This window comes from Pleurodeles waltl, chromosome 11, assembly GCF_031143425.1.
Source record: "Pleurodeles waltl isolate 20211129_DDA chromosome 11, aPleWal1.hap1.20221129, whole genome shotgun sequence".
Lineage (NCBI taxonomy): Eukaryota > Metazoa > Chordata > Amphibia > Caudata > Salamandridae > Pleurodeles > Pleurodeles waltl.
The window spans coordinates 1,124,642-1,145,343 of NC_090450.1; the positions used below are offsets into that span (position 1 = coordinate 1,124,642).

The window sequence follows — 20,702 nt, forward strand, 5'->3', positions numbered from 1 at the left end:
TGAATATTAAAGTAGATTGGGAACAGTAAAGTGCCAATTCCCTCATCTGAATACATACTTTGTGGGCAAAGAGAAGGACTGGACTTCAGACAAATGGATAGGAGGACTGGGAAAGCAAGATCTGGGTGTCCAGTGCCACGCAGGCGTGCAGGAAGGATATGCAAGGTGATGTCTCAATAAACCAGGCCTTCGGGCTTTGCAATGCTCGCCAGTGGCAGAGCTTGTGTTGCGGCTGGTAGTTCGGCTTCGGGTGGTGGTGCTGGTGGTATTGGAATGCTACAACTTGTGGCTTTGGTACTCTAGTACTGGTATTAATAGTGGCGGAAGGGTGGTATTGGCTTTTCTTTCAGCATTCAATGCATTTCTGAGATGATGGACCTTAATCTGTCACAGACCCCACTGAACGTACATTCTAAGACATGGGGGTCTTGCGGAAACTTGGCTGTCGATCCATCCAATCCTGAAACACGCCTGTCTTCTGTTTTTTCACAACAAATATTAGTTTTTCATACATATAGACGCCTGGGCGGCCGAGCAGCCTAGCAGAATGCATTACACCAAGTGTGCCAAACATACAGTTTGCACAGACAGTCCCCTCCCCGCCTTAAATGTCATGTTACACTAAAACAAATGACTTGGAACTCACGATTTGATATGCAGGATCACAGAAAACAGAGATTTGTTTTCTTTTTTAAAATAAGGTAAAAACCCCAATAAGTTGTCTTCAAAATGTTTTATTGTCGGCTTCTTCCAATACATCTACATTCAATAAATAGCGAGTTTTCCTTCAGTAGATCATGTCCAATCTGAGATTTTTCTAGGGGTGGCAGAGGGGAACTCGGGGGGTGCGCTTCGGCACGCAAAGGCCAATTTTGACGATTTCCATTTCATATTTTGAGAAATAAAGTTAAAATACATTTCTAAGTGCTTGTAATCTGTACAGATGTGGCGTTGTTGAGCCTCTGTGTTCTGAGGAGAGTGTATGTGCGTGCGTGTGTGTGCGTGTGTGTGCGTGTGTGCGTGCGTGTGTTTCAGGTGCACCGGTCACTGGATTTGCTCTAGGTGTGGACACAAAACAATGAAATGAGACTGAGGGGGCACGACTAGCCTTCTCCTTTCTTACAACACATTGGTATCAACTGATTCAAGTTTACTTACAATAAAAACACACAAACCGCTCAAAGCATCGAGGACCGTGGATTCCCTCGTGCCTTGTACACAGGTGTCTCCAGTGGGGGGAAACTATCTGCGATGATGCGCATCTTCTCTGGGTGGTGTCGGGGAGGGTGTTGGCTGGTGACACTCCTCACCGGTTCAGCCAGATTCCAGAGAGCTACTGATGCTGGGAACTCTAAACCTCTTTCAATATTGACTCACACAAAACAAACAGGGCGATCCAACAGCTATGATCAAAGCACCTCCGCCAGATCCCTAACCTCCCAGATAGAGGAGAAGAAAGGCTTTAATGACTGCGGTGGGGTGGGGACACTGGTCACCTGACGGACCCATGGCCTACGTCGTCCGCCACATTCAGTGATGAAGTAACACGACAAGCCAATGAGGGCAAGCTAAGCCTTGGGTGATGCCACCAGGGATTGTGGCTTTCAGTCTGGTCTCCAAGAGCGTGCCACCACCGTGTGACCTGATGTCACCAAACCGTCAAAGGAGTAAAAAAGAAAACCTGTCCCGATTACAGAAAATGCACCTGCGTGCAAGTAAACTCAAGCTTCTAAGTAAACGTGTATCCCTTCGGTGCAGAGGGCGACCCACATGTTGGTCACTCGAAAGCACTTCTACCAGTAACCTGGACCTCATCCAATAAACCAACAAACCTGACAAACGGAGAGCACTAGACGCTTTTTATTCATCACAGACAGTTTTTTAATTTAATGAAAAATTAACATCCTACGATGAAAACAAGTGGGCGAAGGCATCAGAGTACACAAGGTTCGAAGGAAGTGAGGAGGGCTGCACCGTCAGGCCAGACAAGAGTGGGCTGCACCGCCAGACAAGAGAGGGCTGCACCGCCAGGCCAGACAAGAGAGGGCTGCACCGCCAGGCCAGACAAGAGAGGGCTGCACCGCCAGGCCAGACAAGAGAGGGCTGCACCGCCAGGCCAGACAAGAGAGGGCTGCACCGCCAGGCCAGACAAGAGAGGGCTGCACCGCCAGGCCAGACAAGAGAGGGCTGCACCGCCAGGCCAGACAAGAGAGGGCTGAACTGCCAGGCCAGACAGGAGAGGGCTGAACTGCCAGGCCAGACAGGAGAGGGCTGCACCGCCAGACAAGAGACGCTGCACCTCCAGACAAGAGTGAGCTGCACCGCCAGACAAGAGTGAGCTGCACCGCCAGACAAGAGTGAGCTGCACCGCCAGACAAGAGTGAGCTGCACCGCCAGACAAGAGTGAGCTGCACCGCCAGACAAGAGTGAGCTGCACCGCCAGACAAGAGTGAGCTGCACCGCCAGACAAGAGTGAGCTGCACCGCCAGACAAGAGTGAGCTGCACCGCCAGACAAGAGTGAGCTGCACCGCCAGACAAGAGTGGGCTGCACCGCCAGGCCAGACAAGAGAGGGCTGCACCGCCAGGCCAGACAAGAGAGGGCTGCACCGCCAGGCCAGACAAGAGAGGGCTGCACCGCCAGGCCAGACAAGAGAGGGCTGCACCGCCAGGCCAGACAAGAGAGGGCTGCACCGCCAGGCCGGACAAGAGAGGGCTGAACTGCCAGGCCGGACAGGAGAGGGCTGAACCGCCAGGCAGGACAGGAGAGGGCTGAACTGCCAGGCCAGACAGGAGAGGGCTGCACCGCCAGACAAGAGTGAGCTGCACCGCCAGACAAGAGTGAGCTGCACCGCCAGACAAGAGTGAGCTGCACCGCCAGACAAGAGTGAGCTGCACCGCCAGACAAGAGTGAGCTGCACCGCCAGACAAGAGTGAGCTGCACCGCCAGACAAGAGTGAGCTGCACCGCCAGACAAGAGTGAGCTGCACCGCCAGGCCAGACAAGAGGGGGCTGCACCGCCAGGCCAGATAAGAGAGGGCTGCACCACCAGACAGGAGAGGGAACCACGTGGACAATCTTACACCACCAAAACCCTCTGAAGAGCCGCATCAGAAGGAATCAGCCACTGGTGCACGTTTAAACACCAAGAGGACTGTGAGACTCAGAGTAAATTTCATGAACGCCAACACATTAAAGGTTTTAATCTTTGGAATCATTTTCTAAAACAGTTTGCAGCTTTTAAATTTATTAACTGCAAGTAATAGAACAAGTACAGAGATAAAGACGAGAGTAGCGCAGTGTCACACTTGTCCATCCACAGAAAAGGAGGCAGAGTGAACCTGCAGACATTATTCCAGTCCCTTTAAAGCGGCTCACCTGGCACTTCAGCTGAAGGAAAGAATATACATTGTGGAGGGAGGTTTTCTAGGCCAGTGCACTGCTGACACACTGTCTGCACACAAACACACACACAGTCTGCACACAACTGTGACTGAGGCAGACATTACACTATACCTCTCCCAGAATGTCCCCATACACAGCACCACTCGCAAGGGAAGCAGCCTTTAAGAGAACATATGTACAATCCTTGGGACACAGGAAACACCCACACACAACCAATGTGGCGCCAGACCCAGGGAGGTTGGATCTGTGGGACGGGGTGCAAGTGCTGCTCTGTAAGAAAGACCTGGAGTCCTACAGAGGCGGAAGAGGGTTCGCCATGCTGAGATCGCTCTCTGGTAATTCACTGACGTTCAAAGTTCGGGTAAAGTAGAAGAAACACAAGGAAAAGACTTTCATCCACTCTTCCCTTTGCAAGGTAATCTGGTGAGGGCTGGAGCTCAGCGTGGATATCTTCACCTGCAAGAAAAACAAAATGCAACAAACTCAGCAAGTTGTGGTGTGAACTCAGAATTATTCCTTGTGCGTTTATGGTAATGAAAACACAACAAAGACTGACAGTACATATTATTCTGTCGAGGGACGTGACAGTACAATCAAAAAGTTCCCCTCATAATATTTTAGTCTGTGCATATTACACTTGCATACGCTTCTAGCTAAACACAACTGTCTGGCCTACAGCAACATTTGAAAAGGTCATTTCATGAAATTGGTGCTATTCAAGGCAGCATTTTGTGAAAGTGACGGTCCAATGTTAACTGAACCCAGAAGGCATCCCCTCTCACCTCCCAACACTGGGTAAAGGAAAGAAATTCAAGAAGTACCTTTGTTTGTGGTTGTGGATGCAGTTACTTACCTTCGGTAGCGCTCATTCTGATGGACACTCGGTAAATTCTCCACTGTCTCCAGACTGGAACTGGAGAACTTCTCACACAGTGCCCCACTCGCCGCCAGGTGGCGTCGTGCAGCTCCGTATGTCAGAAGTCACAGAGGGAAGCCAACATGTGAGCACCACCCCTGCCCGCTGAAGTCAGTTTCTTATCTTAACAGTGAGCTGGACACTAACTTTGGACCTTTGTGGATGTTAAAAGGAGGCCACTCCACACAGCGGGGAGCTGGGAGGGCAGTAAGGGACCTTCGCATAGATAGGATTATCTATCAGAAAGTGTGGTGCTTAAGGTAGTTAACTTCTGATGGAAACTTCTATTCATAGGTTACTCACCAAAGAATAAATACCAAAACAGTAACTCCCCATGTGAAGGGTCTCGGAAGTGGACACCAATCAAAAATTCCTGCAGGACCCAGCGAGCAACTTGTCAAACCTGGGTGTTGATGCAGTAGTGGTTTGTGAAGAACAAATTACTTTCCTTCGGTAATGTCTTATCTGGTAGAGACTATATCTGGCTACAGATTGCTTACCTTAGAATTTCCTCAGGCATCAGACTAGATCCGGACGACTTTTCGTGAGAATACCTGTGCACCAGTAGGTGCCATTGTTCCGCTCGCGTCGTCCGAGCTGGAAGTGACGTCTGCGGCACCTATAAAGGGGCCATATAGGTGAGCTGATGTCCATTTCTTTTCACAACTTTCCACGCCAGAATCTTGGAGCCATGAACACTGACCACTGGTGTGAACAACTAGGGTCCTGAAAGACAAGTAGACCTATCCCCAGAAATCCGTCCACAGAGCGGGGAGGATGGATTGGCCGGTGAGGAACCTGCGGCTAGATATAGTTTCTATCAGGTAAGGGGTTGCCAACGTTAAGTAACTTCTTCATCTGATAGAGACTTCGACCTGCAGATTCCTTACCTTACAAGAGATATCCAAGCAATACTATCCCAGGAGGTGGCTCTGCGGACCAATTTCAAATAAGCAAGTCCTGCAGGACCAAATGGGTGAAGTGCCCGTCACTAGGGACATGACTGTCCATGCAATAGTGCTTTGTGAACATGTGCAAAGAGGCCCAAATTGCTGCCTGGCAGATATCCAAAACTCCATATGCTAACGCAGTAGTTGCAGATTTAGATTCGGTGGAATGAGTCTATAAGCCCTCAGGCAGTTGATTTTTGACCAGTGCATACAAGTTCTTAAAGCAGAGTACGACCCATCTGGAGATGATCCGCTTATACACGGCCCGCCCTATCTTCACTCCAACATACTCCACGAAGAATTGGTCGTCCACCGAGAACCCTTTTGTTCAATCAAGGTAGAACACAATGCTCTTTTTGAGTCCTGATGGGAGAGTCTCTCCTTTTCTTTATAGGGATGTGGAGGAGCATAAAAAGTAGGCAAAATAATGGATTAGCCAACGTGAAATTGAGTTACCACTTTAGGAAGAAAAGAGGCTTTTGTGCACAGGACCAGTTTGCCAGGGTAAACGATGAGGTAAGAATGCTTGGATGACAAGTCCCGGGGCTCACTCACTCTTCGGGCAGATGTAAGTGCCATGAAGAAGCCTGTATTGATTGTAAGGAGCCTGAGGGGACAAATACGGAGAGGGTTGAAGGAGCGCACATTAAGAATTTTAACACAAGATAAATAGTCCCACTGAGGCATGATAAATGGTGAAGGGGGGAAGAGATGTACAAGACCCTTTAGAAACCTATTTACAATAGGGGACTTGAAGGGGGACGGCTGGTCAGGCAACTGCAGAAAAGAAGTTATAGAAGAAAGGTAAACCTTGAGATTGCCAGGGCAAAAGACAGAAGAAACAGAAGAACCTGAGAAACTGGAGGATCAATTTGTTTTTCTGCACACCATGCCACAATTCTTTTTCCAACGGAAGGTACATACCATTTGGTGGAGGGACGTCTGGCTGCCAAGATGACATTACAGACTTCGAGAGGAAGGTTGAAAGCTGTCAACTGTTGCCGCTTAATTTCCAAGCAAGACAGAGGAGACTGGACAGGTTCAGGTGGAGGATACTCCTCTGCGACAGAAGATCCTTCCGAATGCTTGTTCTGATCGGAGGAACAATGGAAATGCTCAGCAGCTTGGGAAACCAGACTCTCCGTGCCCAGACCGGCGCCGCAACGATGACTTGAGCCCAGTCAGTCCTGATCTTCTGGAAAACTCCGGGCAGGAGTGGTATGGGCGGAAAGGTGCACAAGAGACCCACACTGAGACGAAAAGTGCCTCCAAAATGAAAGCCACCTTGAAACTACAGCATGAATAACTCACATTGCATGTTCTCAGCAGAGGCGAAGAGATCTAACAAAGGCTCTCCCCACTGCTGTGCCACCTCCACGTGGAGACGCCATTCGTGATCCGCAAGACATCTTCGGCTGAGTTTATCCCCCTTGGCATTCAGAGAACCCACCAGGTGAGGAACCGCCATGGATATGCCCTGATGTGCCAGGCATGTCCAGAGACGCAGAGCCTCTTGACAGAGGGCCCAAGACCCCACCCGACCTGTTTGTTGCAGTACCACTGGACTGTGGTGTTGTCCGTTAACACCTGCACTAGCCTTCCCTTGATTGGGGGTAGAAAGGATATCAATGCCAGCCGGATTGCTGGGAGCTCCACCAGGATGATGTGGAGTCTGGATTTCGCAGAAGACCAGAGTCCTCTGATCTCTCCCAGATGGCTGCCCCATTTCAGAAGCGACGCATCAGTCACTACTGTCAGATCTGTTTGGGGAGGCGAGAGGGGTCTGCCACTGACTCACTCAGGGTTTGTTAACCACCACTGCAGATCTTTCACAGCTCCACCTGACATCTGCACCAAGTGGGAGAGAGTCCCCTGATGCTGTACCTACTGGGACTTCAGGTCCCACTGCAGTGCCCACATATGCCACCTGACATTCGTGACTAGCAGGAGGCCCAACAGCCTCAGGGTGTGTCTCAATGAAACCTAGGCTTAAGGCTGAAACATCAGTATCATTAAAGAGTAAGCGACAGGTGGGGACAAATTTAGTCCTAAATTTTAAGAACAGTACTTAATTCTGTTACTCCTGAGTTCATTTCTTTCTCATATTTATTTCGAAACAATTTTTTAACAAAAAAGGAGCTATGGTTGTTCAATACATAAATAAATAAACACCACATTAATAATAAATATAAACAATAGACAAAACATTACTCACATTACTAACAAATAAAGCAAGTATATAAAGTTGAACAATATAAGAAATCCACCAAGGGTGGTGCCCTACGCATTTAATTAGTGGTCACTATCGCGTAACTACACGTTCCACTCCTACTTGCTAAGGTAATGGGCTTTGCCTGCACTTAGCTATCAACGCGCTGTGTATTTCTTTCACACAAGCGTGATATAGTGCATCTCAAGTCTTTGCAATATAGTCCATTGTTTAGCAAGCCCACACACTTGCAATAAAAATAAGTCAAACATCGGTATCATAGCCTGAATATCCTGGTCTCGCCGGTTAGAAGGATATGCCCAAAACTGTACTGTGTCCAGAACTGATGAAAGGAAGTGTCTGAGAAAAAGGCACACATCAATGGCTGAGTTAGTCTGCTCTGGCGTTCATAGTTCAGACACACAAATGGTCCATGACCCCACTAACATGCTTGTTGCACTACCACATGGCAGTGGTGTTGTCCTTGAACACCTGCACCAGCCTTCCCTTGATGGAGGGTTGTAGGGCTTTCAATGCCAGTCATCATAACAGACACTGCGATCTGCCAAAAACTTAGTGGATGATCTGGCTGATCCTTCAGACAAGGGCAGGTAGCAGAGTCCATTAGGTTGCTGAAAGGCTGCGTTCCAGTGGGATCAGGGTGAGGACTCAGCACTGGCGTGGATGCTATGAGGTCTGGTGTGAGTTGTGGCACCAAGACCAGTGTTAGCACCAAAGCTTGTGCTGGGCCTATTATGGACCCAGAGGTTCCATCTGATGCGGAGGCCGGACCCACTGGTGGAGTTCCAATTAAAGGTGCTGATCTGGGATGAGAGTTTGAATTGGCTTCAATGGAGATCGAGTTTGGGAATAAGACTGAGAGGCACATTTACGCCTTCTCAGTTCCTTGACAGTAGATGGTAATGGCCTGAGTCCCGATTGGACTTCTTATGCTTCTTTTTGTGAATTACCGAAGGACTTAGACCACAACAAAGATCTGCCACTGAAACTGGACCACCCCTTCGATCTCAACCAGTCATGGTGTGGAGTCTTCAATCGTTTGGTGGCAGACAACTTCAGCTTTCGGTCCTGGATGGCCTTGGGATTCATCAAGGTGCAGTCCCTACATGTTTTGGAGTTGTGGTCCAACCCTGATCACCAAAGTTAAGATCTGTTATAGATATTTGCTTGAGACAGTCCCTACAGGGTTTCAACTCTGTGGTTTTAAGGGGTGACATTTTCCCATGTGCACAAGTATTTAAGTTACATTTTGAGAGAGTAGTCTTGTGAAGAGATGAGGGACAGCTCTGGGTCTCCCTCAGATGCGGTGCATACGTGGCACCTATAAGTGGCTCTGGGTGTCACTACAAACATGTGGCGTAATGCTGAAGATTCCCCAGATCCACTCTGACCCCCCTAGTATTCCAAAGGTGAGCAATCTGCAGTTAGAAGCGTCCATCAAAAGTGTGTGCCATACCATTAGTGAAACATATCACTACTGATGAGGAAGGCTGGTCCAGACAACAAAGAGGAGTGACCTTTGACTGTGCCCGCTGCGAGGCCTCGCTGAGCTATATAGAGAACAAACAAAAGATTGTCTTGTGAGGGGTCGGGGTCTTAGGTACCCACCCAGGAAACAAATATGTCCCAGTGACCAGCAAAGATGGACTTTGTGGAAGGATATATGGCAGCAAGGATAGTGTGTTACCTAAGTGGGTAATTCAAATGCATTCAACTATGACCGCTAAGGTTCCTTGGCTTGGAGGGGCCAGTTGTAGAGATTTGGACGCAGGACCCTGTCCTGCTGTTAGGTCCTTTCAAAGCGGAAAACTAATCGGAGGGCAAATAACTTGGGCTCAGAAACAATGGACACCATACAGTCCAGCAATGGCTACCATACTGTCCTGCTCCAGCCTACGGCAATCAAGATTACCTGGGCCAGATCTTTTCTGATCTTCAGAACCAGAGGTAGGGAGGTATTGGTGAGAAGGCATACAGGAGTCTCTTATTCACTTCGAGCTGGATTCATCTCTTATCAAGTGCCTTGAAATACAGTTAAATGTGCAAAACTGGTGAAATTGCACATTCCTGATGGTGGGAAACAGATCCAGCCATAGCTCCCGCCAGTGATTGAAGACGCCCTGCACAACCTTGGATGGAGAAGCCACTCAATATCTGCCTGATGACAGCTGCTCAGTTCATTCATTCTGGCGTTCATGAACCCTGCCAAGTGGTTGGTGACCAGGAAGATGTTAAAGTTTTCTAGCCACAAGCACCCAGGACCTCACTCTGTCATTCTTGTTGCAGCCCCACGTGGCAATAGTGTTTGTCAGGAAGAACCTGCACCAGCCTCCCTTTGATGGATGGGTTGGAAGGTTTTGTGGGCCACGTGGATTGCCCCAAACTCCAGAAGGCAGATGAGGAGCAGGCTCTACGTAGGAGGCTTCTGGCCTCCACCTATCGAAGTGATGAAATCCCCAAACTCAGCAGCAACACATCTGTCACAACTCTGAGCTCTTTGGGGGAAGGGAATAGTGTCCTGCTGCGGTTCAGATCGGCATCTAACAGCCACCACTGCAGATCATGAGCTGCCACCTCTGAGACCTGAATGGTGTCAGAGAGGAAGCCCTGCTGCTGAGTCCACTGGAATTTGAGATTCCATTGCAGGGGTTGCATACGAGCTGGAATTGATAGGGAAAATGTTTCTCTAGCATCAGTAACCCTAAACAGTCTTCTGTGGCCTAGCTTATCTAAATCTCCCTTGTGCCAAGTCTGCTTTTTCCTCAAACAGAATGTATCCATGAAGGGCACATCCATTAGAGAGACATGCACACCCCCAAAAAATATAGCAGACTTCATCCAAATGGTCCTTCCAAGCGCAACGCTAGTGCCTACAGCCCTGGGACTGAAATCAGTAGCATCCATGTAAGAAACTTTTTCTTCTGTTGGATTCTTCTATCTGCAGATCCCTCACTTTTTGAGTAGATTATGAAGCAGTCTCCCACTTGGAGGAGGAATTTGAAGTGATGGTCAGAGAAGAAAGTTTGACAAGGAAGTTCTAGAGGACAGTGTGGACAAAATGGTCATCCCGGCACATTTCCTAATCAAAGAAGTAATGAGTAGCAAAGGTGGGGAGAGATGATACTCTAACCACAGATACTTGTCATTTAGAATATTCGCCAGGCTAAACTGGATAAAGAATTTTTTTTGCCAATACTCTAGCTTGCCGCTGGGCACCAATGCAATGCCCCAGAAATGGCAGAACAGAGACGCATAAAAGCTCTACCCTAGGTGTGGACGTAATTTAATGGCTTGGCTCTTTCCATGCCTTTAGACGCAGAGCATAAAGCAGCTGTTGGTACCAGTGAGCAGATCTGTTTAGATTGTAAAAAGAAGCAACGTGACAGAACAGGGAGGTGGAAGGGCGGAGAAGATTCTGTTATTAGATGGAGTATCCATCAGAAGGATTACGTTGCTTAGGCTGTAAGCATCTGTTTGTGGCATGTAGTGCTGTAGATTTGCATGCTCTGCATACTTCTGCCATCTAGTGTTGGGTCAGGATGTGTAAAACTTGTTTTTCTTCTGTTGGAGTCACAAGGTAAAGTGACCCCTCCTCTCGATGATGTTGCGCATGGGGATCGCCTCCATTGTTAGACCGTTTTCAGCAGTCGGGTGGGACTGGAGTGTAAGTAGAGTGTTAGAAAGATGTTCATGCATATGAAGTGTGAGATCATGCTGCAACGGTCAAGGGTGCCTGGGGAGGAGGGCGGGTGCATGTGAATCTACAGCACAACATGCCACAAACAGATGCTTGCAGGTAGTAACATAATCCGTTCACAGGCATGGGCGGCTATAGATGCACGTGCTCTGCATAGACTTTAAAGCAGTGCCCTCCAAAAGCTGTGGCTAGCCTGTGAGAGTTACAGTTGTATGAAAAGAAGTATGAGGCTCGGCCTGTCCAGCATCTGCTTGCTGCTGCGTTAGTACATCCACACAATGGTGTTTAGTATGTGCGTGGATTTGAGCATGGGGCTACTTTACAAATGTCGGCGATTAGTTTATTACCCAAGAAAACCACAGATGTACATATTTTACGAGTTGTGTGTGCTCTGGGAGGTGTGAAAACTCTTTCAGCTTTGGTATAACAAGTTTGAATACATTTAATTATCCATCTTGAAATACTTGCTTTAGATATAGCTTTCCCTGTGCGGAGGTGGCAAAGCAACAAAGAGTTGTTTAGTTTTACAAACGTGTTTAGTTCTATCAATTTAGTACATTAATGAACAAGTTACTTACCTTCGGTAGCGCATTATCTGGTAGAGACTACTACCTGCAGATTCCTTACCTTTGAATTCCCTGGCGTCCGCTTAGAATCCGGAATCCTTTTGCTGAGCAATACCCTGCGCACGCCGTCCGGTGGTGTCGCTTGGATCCGCGTGGCTTCGTCTGTGTCGTTGGAGCAGTCTATGACGTCACAGTAGCCTATAAAGGCACTACCCCGGCGCACCTACGTCAGTTCTTTTATTCACAATACTTCCACCCCAGAAGGGCAGAGTCATGGATAGAACAATATTTTGTCTGTGAAAAACTAGGGCCCTAAAGGGATAAACCCTATTAGACATATACACAGAGCGGGGAGGCATGGGTGGGTGTAAGATATCTACAGCTAGAAAGAGTCTATACCAGATAATGCGTTACCAAAGGTAAGTAACTTGTTCATCTGATAGAGTCTTCTAGCTGCAGATTCCTTACATTTGAATAGATACCCAAGCTATAACATCCTGGCGGTGGGCTGCGGATACTACTCCTTACACTAAGAAGTCCTGTAGGACTAGGCGCGCAAAGTGCCCTTCTCTTCATACCTGACTGTCCAGGCAGTAATGTTTTGCAAACATGTGCAAAGATGCCCACGTTGCCACCTGACAGATCTCCAGGACACCTCGAACTAGCGCAGTGGTAGCAGCTTTGCCCCTGGCAGAATGAGCGCGAAAGCACTCAGGAGGTTGCTTCTTGGCCACTGCGTAGCAGATTTTGATGCAGAGAACGACCCGGCGCAAAGTGGTTTGCTTCTGCACTGCCCGGCCCTTCTTTGCTCCAACATATCCCACAAAGAGTTGGGCATCCACCCAACTCTTTTGTGCGGTCAAGGTAGAACAACGACGCTCTTTTTGGGTCCAGTCAATGGAGTCGCTCCTCTTCTTTAGAGGGATGCTGTGGAACAAAGAAAGTGGGCAAGGTGATGTTCTGACCTACACGAAATGGGGTCACCACCATGTGGAGGAAAGAGGCACGAGTTCTGAGAACCACCTTGTCTGGATAGGTAGTGAGATACGGTGGCTTTGATGTCAGGGCTTACATCTCACTCACCCTCCTGGCAGATGTTATTGCCACTAAGAAGGCTGTCTTGGTGGTGAGCAGCCGGAGGGGACAGTTGTGCCAAGGCTCGAAGGGAGCACACATTAGAAATGTGAGGACCAGATTTAAGTCCCTTTGGGGGATAACAAAGGGCGTAGGGGGAAACATATGTACAAGCCCTTTGAGGAATCTATGTATAATGGGGGATTTAAACATAGAAGGCTGATCAGGCAGCCGAAGAAATGCTGATAAGGCAGAAAGATAGCCCTTGAGAGTCCCCAAGGCAGAACCCTGCTGGGCTAGAGACAGAATAAAGAAAAGAATATCCACAAGAGAAGCAGAAAGAGGGTCAACAGACCTTTCTGTACAATAATATACAAAGTGTTTCCAATGGCAGGCATATACCGTTTTAGTGGAGGGATGACTGTCTTCCAAAATAACTTTACAGTCTTCGGGAGGAAGGTCAAAAGCCATCAACTACTACCGCTCAATCCCCACACAAGAAGGCACACAGAGTCGACAGGTTCGGGTGGAGAACCTTTCCCTGCTGCTGTGACAGAAGATCCTCCCGAAGGGGCAGCCTGATTGGAGGATTGATGCTCATTTTGAGAAGCTCAGGATACTAGACTCTCTGTGCCCAATCCGGAACCACTAGGATGACTTGGGTTTGGTCGTTCTTGATCTTATTGAGCATTCTGGGCAGGAGTGGTATGGGCGGAAAAGCGTACACGAGACCTGAACTCCACTCGTGACAAAAAGCGTTGCAGAGCATTTGCTGCTTTGGAAACTCCAAAGAGCAATACTGCTGACATTGCACGTTCATACGGAGGCGAGCAGATCTAGCCAAGGCTCTCCCCACTGCTGAAAGAGTCCTTGCGCCGCCTCCGGATGGAGATACCACTCGTGATACGCTAGGCATTAACAGCTGAGTTTGTCCGCCCTGGCGTTCAGAGAACGTGCCAGGTGTTGAACCACCAGAGTTATGCCCTGCTGTTTTAGCCATGTCCAGAGACGCAGAGCCTCTTGACAAAGGGTCCATGACCCCACACCGCCCACCTTGTTGCAGTCCCACATTGCGGTGGTGTTGTCCATGAACACCTGCACTATCTCCCCTTTCACAACAGGAAGAAACACTTTCAATGCCAGTCGGATTGCCCAGAGCTCCAATAAGTTGATATGGAGTCCGGATTTCGCTGGAGACCAGAGGCCCCTGATCTCCGCCTCTCCCAGATGGCTGCCCCATAGCAGAAATGACACGTCTGTCAGTACAGTGAGATCTGGCTGGTAAAGGGAAAGGAGTCTGCTTTTGACCCATTGCAGTTCACTAATCACCACTGCAGGTCTTTCTCAGTTCCCTCCGAAATCTGAACCGTGTTGGTAAGATTTCCCTGATGCTGTGCCCACTGGAAATTCAGGTCCCACTGCAGAGCCCTTATATGCCATCTGGCATTTCTGACTAGCAGGATACAGGAAGCCATAAGTCTCAACAGCCTCAGAGTCTGTCTCACTGAAATCCAGGCTAGAGGCCGAAACATCAGTATTGTAACCTGAATATCCTGGGCTTGCTGCTTGGGAGGATAAACCCGAAACTGCGCTGTTTCTAGAACAGCTCCAATGAAGTGGAGCTTCTGAGAGGGAGTCAGGTGTGACTTCAGCATGTTTGTAGTGAACCCCTGCGAATGCAGGAGGTCCGCCGTAGTCTGAAGGTGGGTGATGAGAGCCTGGGGCGTAGGAGCCCTAAATAGCCAGTCGTCGAGGTAGAGGAAGACTGAAATCCCTAACCTGCGCAGATGAGTTTCTACCACCGCCTTCACCTTGGTGAACACCCGAGGGGCACTGGTGAGACCGAAAGGGAGCACGGTAAACTAAAAGTGCTTGTGACCACCTTGAACTGCAAGTAATGCCTGTGGACGGGCAGGATGGGGATGTGAAAATGCACATCCTACAAGTCCAGCGCTACCAGTCTTCTTGGTCTAGGGCAGACAAGACCTGAACTAGAGTGAGCATCTTGAATTTCTTTTTTTTGAGGAAGAGATTGACTTTTTCAGAATCAGAAAGTAGCAGGAATAACAACCACTGCCTACTTCTGACATCAGGACCCTTTCTATGGCTCCCTTGGCTAATACAGCCGTAACTTCCAGGCGGAGCAAGATTAAATGATCCTCCATCAGCTGTTCTTTCCATGGAGGGATGAGGGAGGGAAAGACTGAAAGGGGAGGGAACAGCCCTTCTGTATGATCTGCAAGACCCATTTGTCCGATGCTATGGCCTGCCAGTGAAGGAGATGAAATCGAATCCTCCTTCCAAGTTGATGAACATGGTCTTCCAGAACCATACTAGGAGGGCTTGGGCATTGTAGAAGAGGAGGGCTGGGTGGTGGCCAACATCTGGGTCTTGAAAGTACCACAAACTTGTCCTCGCACTGGGTGCTGTGAAGCTGTAGGACGGTGGCTGACTTGTGGTTGGCGTGGTACCCCGCCCCTCCCGAAGCTTCGAAAGGGACGATAGGCAGACTGCCTGAGAATGGGCACCGTGAGGCCCAAGGATCTGGCCATGGCTCGAGAGTCCTTGAACCGCTCAAGCGCTGAGTCTGCCTTCTCATCAAAAAGGCGCGAGCCAACGAAGGGCATATCCATCAGCTTTGCCTGGACAGCCCCCGAAAAGCCAGTGGCACCCAGCCATGCGTGGTGACAAAGGGCCACTGTCAAAAGAAATCACCCTGCCTAGCGTCTCGGTCGGGTCCAAGCCACACCTGATAGTAAACTTGGCTGCATCTCTCCCATCCCTGACAGCCTGGGTGAGAGTGTCCCGTACGCCCTCCGGGACCTGGGGCAGCACCTGTGCCACTGTATCCCATGAAGTATGGGAAAAACGGCCCAATAGGCATGAGGTGTTTACCAACCTCAATGCCAGGCTGGAGGAAGAAAACCTCTTCTTCCCAAGTTGGTCCAGCCTCTTGGATTCCCTATCTGGGGGAGCATAAGGGAAGGCACCACAGGATGTAGAGGCGTGGACCACCAAGCTCTCCGGGATGACGTGTTGGATGAGGAAACTAGGGTCTGTAAGAGCTGGCCGATGTCAGCGGCCAATTGTCCTATTCACAGGAGCCCCTGTGCTGGGTTTAGACCACGTCCCCAGCAGGACATCAGTAAATGCCTCATTAAAGGGTCACATTGATGTAGAAACCCCTGGCTGAAGCATCCTGTCAGGATGTTAGCCCTGAGTGGCATTGTAGGCAACTTCAGGTCCAAGACTTCAGCCGCTCTACGCACTACCATGGCATTAGATGCCCCCTCTGCCGTAGCCACAGAAGGAAGTGAGAACATACCAGCATCTGGAGAAGTATCCAGTCCGCTGGCTTCTCCTAGATCCTCATACCAGTCCTGCTCCTCTAATCAATATTCAAAAGGGTTCTCAGACCCCTTCCACTCCTCACCTGTTCCTGGCTGATTAAAATAAGCCTCAGGCACTGATCTGGGCCTTTTCGGCGCTGTTAAAGTCGCAACTGGCGTTGTACAATGTTGTTTTGGCTCTAGATCATATGGAATGAGGATGGGGCTTTAACCACTGGTAGGTGGGGAAGCGTCGACGTTGGGCCCGACGCCAGAGAAGGCTGTGAGAAACCGGCGCCGGTCTGGATCTGATATCGGATCCTGGGGTCCCCAACGGCACCGAGGCCCAAGCCGCCGGTGTCGAACCCGATGGGACCCCTGCTGACCCCATGAGGTCCGAAGACCCACCCGCAGAGGCAGCCCGCTCGAAAACGAGGTGCATGGCTTTGTAAAAGTCTTTTATTTGAGCGTGGGTCGCTCCGGCTCCCGGATAAGGAGGGGAGACGTGCAGTCGGCCCTAGCAACGGCTCTGCGGAACAGTGCTTGGAACGTAGATGTTCCCGAGACGCCTCGTCGGCCAATGGGAGTGGCGAGGTCGAAGTCTGCTTGGACGACTTCTTCTTCTTCTTGTGCCTCTTCCCCTAGCGCCCTTAGGACCTCAAGTGGGGAAAATAGGACTTGGGGCTCCTGTAGCTGCCCCGCGACCTCCTCCCTGAGAGGGACTGTGACCTCCTAGGAGTCGCGGCAACTGAAATCGACTGCCGGACCTCCATGAGCTTTAAAGACTGCTCTGTCAAAGCCTTCAGGGCCATGGCCCGACAGCCAGAGCATGACTTTCAGTCATGGTCCCTGTCGAGGCAACCGAGACATACCTAGTGGGGGTTTGTCACCGACATGGTGCGATGACAGGCGCCCCAAGACTTAAACTCTGTCTTCCTAGATGACATCTTCCTCACACAGACTAACAATTCTTCGACAGAAGGTCGAAAAAAGGCTTGTCAAAAAAAGGCAAAGGGTAGCTCGATCCCATACCTGCGCTTAACTGGCGCGGAAGGAAAAGAACTGACGTACGCGCACTGGGGTGGTGCCTTTATAGGCGACTGTGATGTCACAGACAGCTCCAACGACGGAAACAAAGTCACGGGGATCCGGAAAGACACACACGGATCCGAACGATGGCGTGCTCAGGGTATTGCTCAGCAAAAATATTCCAGATTCGAAGGTGATGCCTGGGAATTCATAGGTAAGGAATCTGCAGCTAGAAATCTCTATCAGATTCTCTTTTTACATCTAGGGTGTGTAGAGCAACTGAATCAGGTTGCGGAAAGAAAACTGGTAATTCAACTTATTGGTTTAAGTGGGATGTGGAAACAACCTTTGGAAGAAATTTTGGGTTGGTAAGGAGGACTACCCTATCTTTATGTATTTGGAAAAATGGTTCCTCCGACGTTAATGCATGAAGTTCACTCCCACATCTTAGCAAAGTGATTGCTACCAGAAATGATACTTTCCGAGATATAAATTGGAGTGGACAGTAATGCAAAGGCTTAAATGGTTATGTTACGTTAAGAATATTTGTAAAGCGCAACAATACCCTGAGGTGTCTAGGCACTAACGAATAGGTGACAGAGTGTCAAGCTAACAAATAAATATAAGGACGAGACAAATCTAAATTGGTAGACAATAACCATGTGTTTAAAGCCTTCCTGAAGGACAAAAGTGTGGGGGCTGATTTAACTGTAATTGGTAAGGAATTCCAGGCCTCGGTGGCACGACAAATGAAGCTTCTGCCACTCCAGAGTGACCGTCTGTGTCTGGGAACCACTGCTAGCAGACTAGAAGGAGATCTGAGAGACCTAGCAGGGGTGTAGAAATTTTTTATTTTATCGCTAAAAAACGAAGGGCCTTTGTTATTAGGAGATTTTTAAGTGATGCAAAGCTTTTTGAAGACCACCCCCTGCCTATGGGGAGCCAATGCAGATTCCTCATGTGTGGTGTAACTGACTGAAATGTGGGTATTTTCAAGAGCAAGCAGGCAGCACAATTCTGCAGCAGTTGGAGTTTAATATCACTTGCTGAGCATATTTAAACAACATATTACAATAGATTAACTTAGATATTATTAGAGAAGTCATTATTAACTTCTGAAGGTGCATTGGGATTTATGGAAGTACCTTTTTTAGAGACCTTAGCAGAAAAAAAGTAGATGAAGTGACAGCGTTAGCAGGAAAGGACAATTGAATGTCCATAAGGACTCCTAATTTGCAAGCTTTATTGACAGGAATGGGGAGAGGGCCATGTTTTTAAAGGGAGCAGGCCTCGGTCCAGTTGGAAGGGTGAGGGCCGAAGTGTAGGACTTCAGTCTTGCCAGGATTAAGTCTTAAACAGTTAGAGGACATCCATGCCCTTATCTCCCTTATACAGTCACAAAATCTGGTCTCCACTGTGGAGTCCCTGCTGGAAAAGAAGAGGACAATTTGAGTGTTGTCGGCATAGGATGGTAAAGAAAAGCCGTATGCTCTAATAAGGCTAGCCAGCGGAGACGAAATACGTAAAAAATCGTGGGACTCAGGGAAGAGCCCTGCGTGACTCCACTGGGATTTGAGAAGGAAGGGGATATCAACTCGAAGAACTTTATGCTCATCCATATACTTAACAAGTTGTCTATTTAAGATTATTTTCCACTACTTTGGATGGAAGAGGAAGACAATAAATAGGACGATAGTTATTTGAGTCCGCCAGATGCAGTCTGAGCTTCTTTAAGAGAGGATGAACCGAGGCTTTCTTCCAGGCAGCCGGGAAAATGGCACAAGTGAACATGCTCTGAAAGATAGGAGAGAGGACAGAGACAATCGGTTCTGCTGCTGATTTGTAACCACTTATGGAGGGCAGGAATCACGTGGGGACCACAATTTGGTAGATAGAATAAGCTGCATTTCGCCCTCAACCGAAGGGGGAATATAAATTGCGAAAAACTGGGCCCTAACTCAGGTTGGGGCAGGGGAGGTGGGGGGGGGGGCAGGGGGTCATAACTAAAGAGCGATGAAGTGTCGGAGAGGCATTCACAAAGTCATTAGAAACTGACACTACGTTTAGTTGGAAAATGGTAGCCAGGGAGTCACAGCAGGATTGGGTGTCCAAGGTCCAAATTGTTAAGACCTGAGATAAGTTTTGCAATAGTTATGGTGGTACTATAAGTCTGGTAAGTACAATGTTAAGGTTCCATACTGGTGCTGGAGGCACCCTAGGTGGAATTACTGTTTTGGGGCTTTCCAAAAATGCCTTAATTACAGGTATTTTGAGCAATGCTGAGCGTTGCCTGTTTTTCAGATATGCCGCTACTGCTACAAGTGTAACCGTATTGAAGTGTACACTAACCCACAAGTTTGAAAATGAAGTAAGTAGCAAACAATATTTTTAATAGCTGCATTAACCCCCAGGGTGCCTGGGGTGAGCTGGTCTAGTCGTGCCGTGTGCTGAGGACGAGACCAGCTCGTCCTTCACCCACACCCGCCATCAGGAATGGAAGGGAAACTGCTTCCCCTTCCACCCCTGCCTCCCCCCACTGACGTCTGATGATGTCACCTCATCAGTGGTTGCCTCCCATCACGCGGAAGCTCAGCTCCCGGCACGACGGGAAGAGCAGGTGGGAACAGGCAGAGGCGTGGAAGGAAAGGAAAGGCCTTTACTTCCCTTTCATGTCTCTTTGAGCACTTCTGCAGCCCGATTGTGAAGCGATCGGGCTGCAGAAATGCCCACTGGACACCAGGGATTTTATTTTGTTTATTTCATTTTTATGCATAAGGGGAGCGGCCCCATTGGCAAGGGCCGCTCCCCAGGGGGGAAATTAATTATTAGGCCTTTTCTGTCCCCCAAGGGGCAGATCGGCCTATTTTAATTAGGATGATCTGTCCCCAGGAGAGGCAGAACCCACTAGACACCAAGGATCATTTTATTTAGTTTTTTTTACGTGGGGAGCGACCCCTTAGGCAAGAGTCGCTACCTGGTGGCAAATAGTTTTTGGCCATTTCGGCAAGGAGGGCAGAAACCACTAGACACCAGGGATTTCTTTAATGCCAATTTCACGCAAGGGGAGCGACCTCTTAGGCAAGGGTCGCTCCTCTGGGGGGCAAATTTACTTTCGGCAATTAATGCCCCCCTTAGGGGCAGAACGGCCTATTGTAATTAGGCCGATCTGCCCCCAAGGGGGGGCAATATCCACTAGGCACAAAGTATTTATTTTTATTTTTTACAGATGGGTAGTGACCCCTTAGGCAAGGATCGCTCCCCTGGTGGGCAAATTTATTTTAAGCAATTTCTGCTCCCTGGGGGTGGGGGGTGTAGAAAGCCTACTAGATGCCAGGGAATTGAAAAAAAAAATTGTAGGGTGGTGGTTACCAACCAGTATAGGCGTGGTTAAGTCCCCACCCGAACTGAAGCAGGTAACAGTCTTTCAGCTCTCCCTACGCACACTAAAACATCTTATCCCACGGCAAGCAAGAGGACATTTGATTATTTTGGGTTTTGATTTTACATT

General features: G+C 48.9%; 1 protein-coding gene across 8 annotated transcripts in view; it reads right to left on the minus strand.

The window, feature by feature from the left end:
- Positions 1-718: 718 nt before the first annotated feature.
- OPA1 (OPA1 mitochondrial dynamin like GTPase) overlaps positions 719-20,702 on the minus strand; it is a 278,588-nt gene continuing 258,604 nt past the window's right edge. For 5 of the 8 annotated variants that reach the window (XM_069212739.1, XM_069212741.1, XM_069212742.1 and 2 more), the window contains one exon: positions 719-3,859. The gene's annotated coding sequence lies outside the window, so the exon portion shown is untranslated. The remainder of the gene's footprint in view (positions 3,860-20,702) is intronic. The other 3 variants (XR_011199307.1, XR_011199308.1, XR_011199309.1) reach the window with 1 other exon arrangement.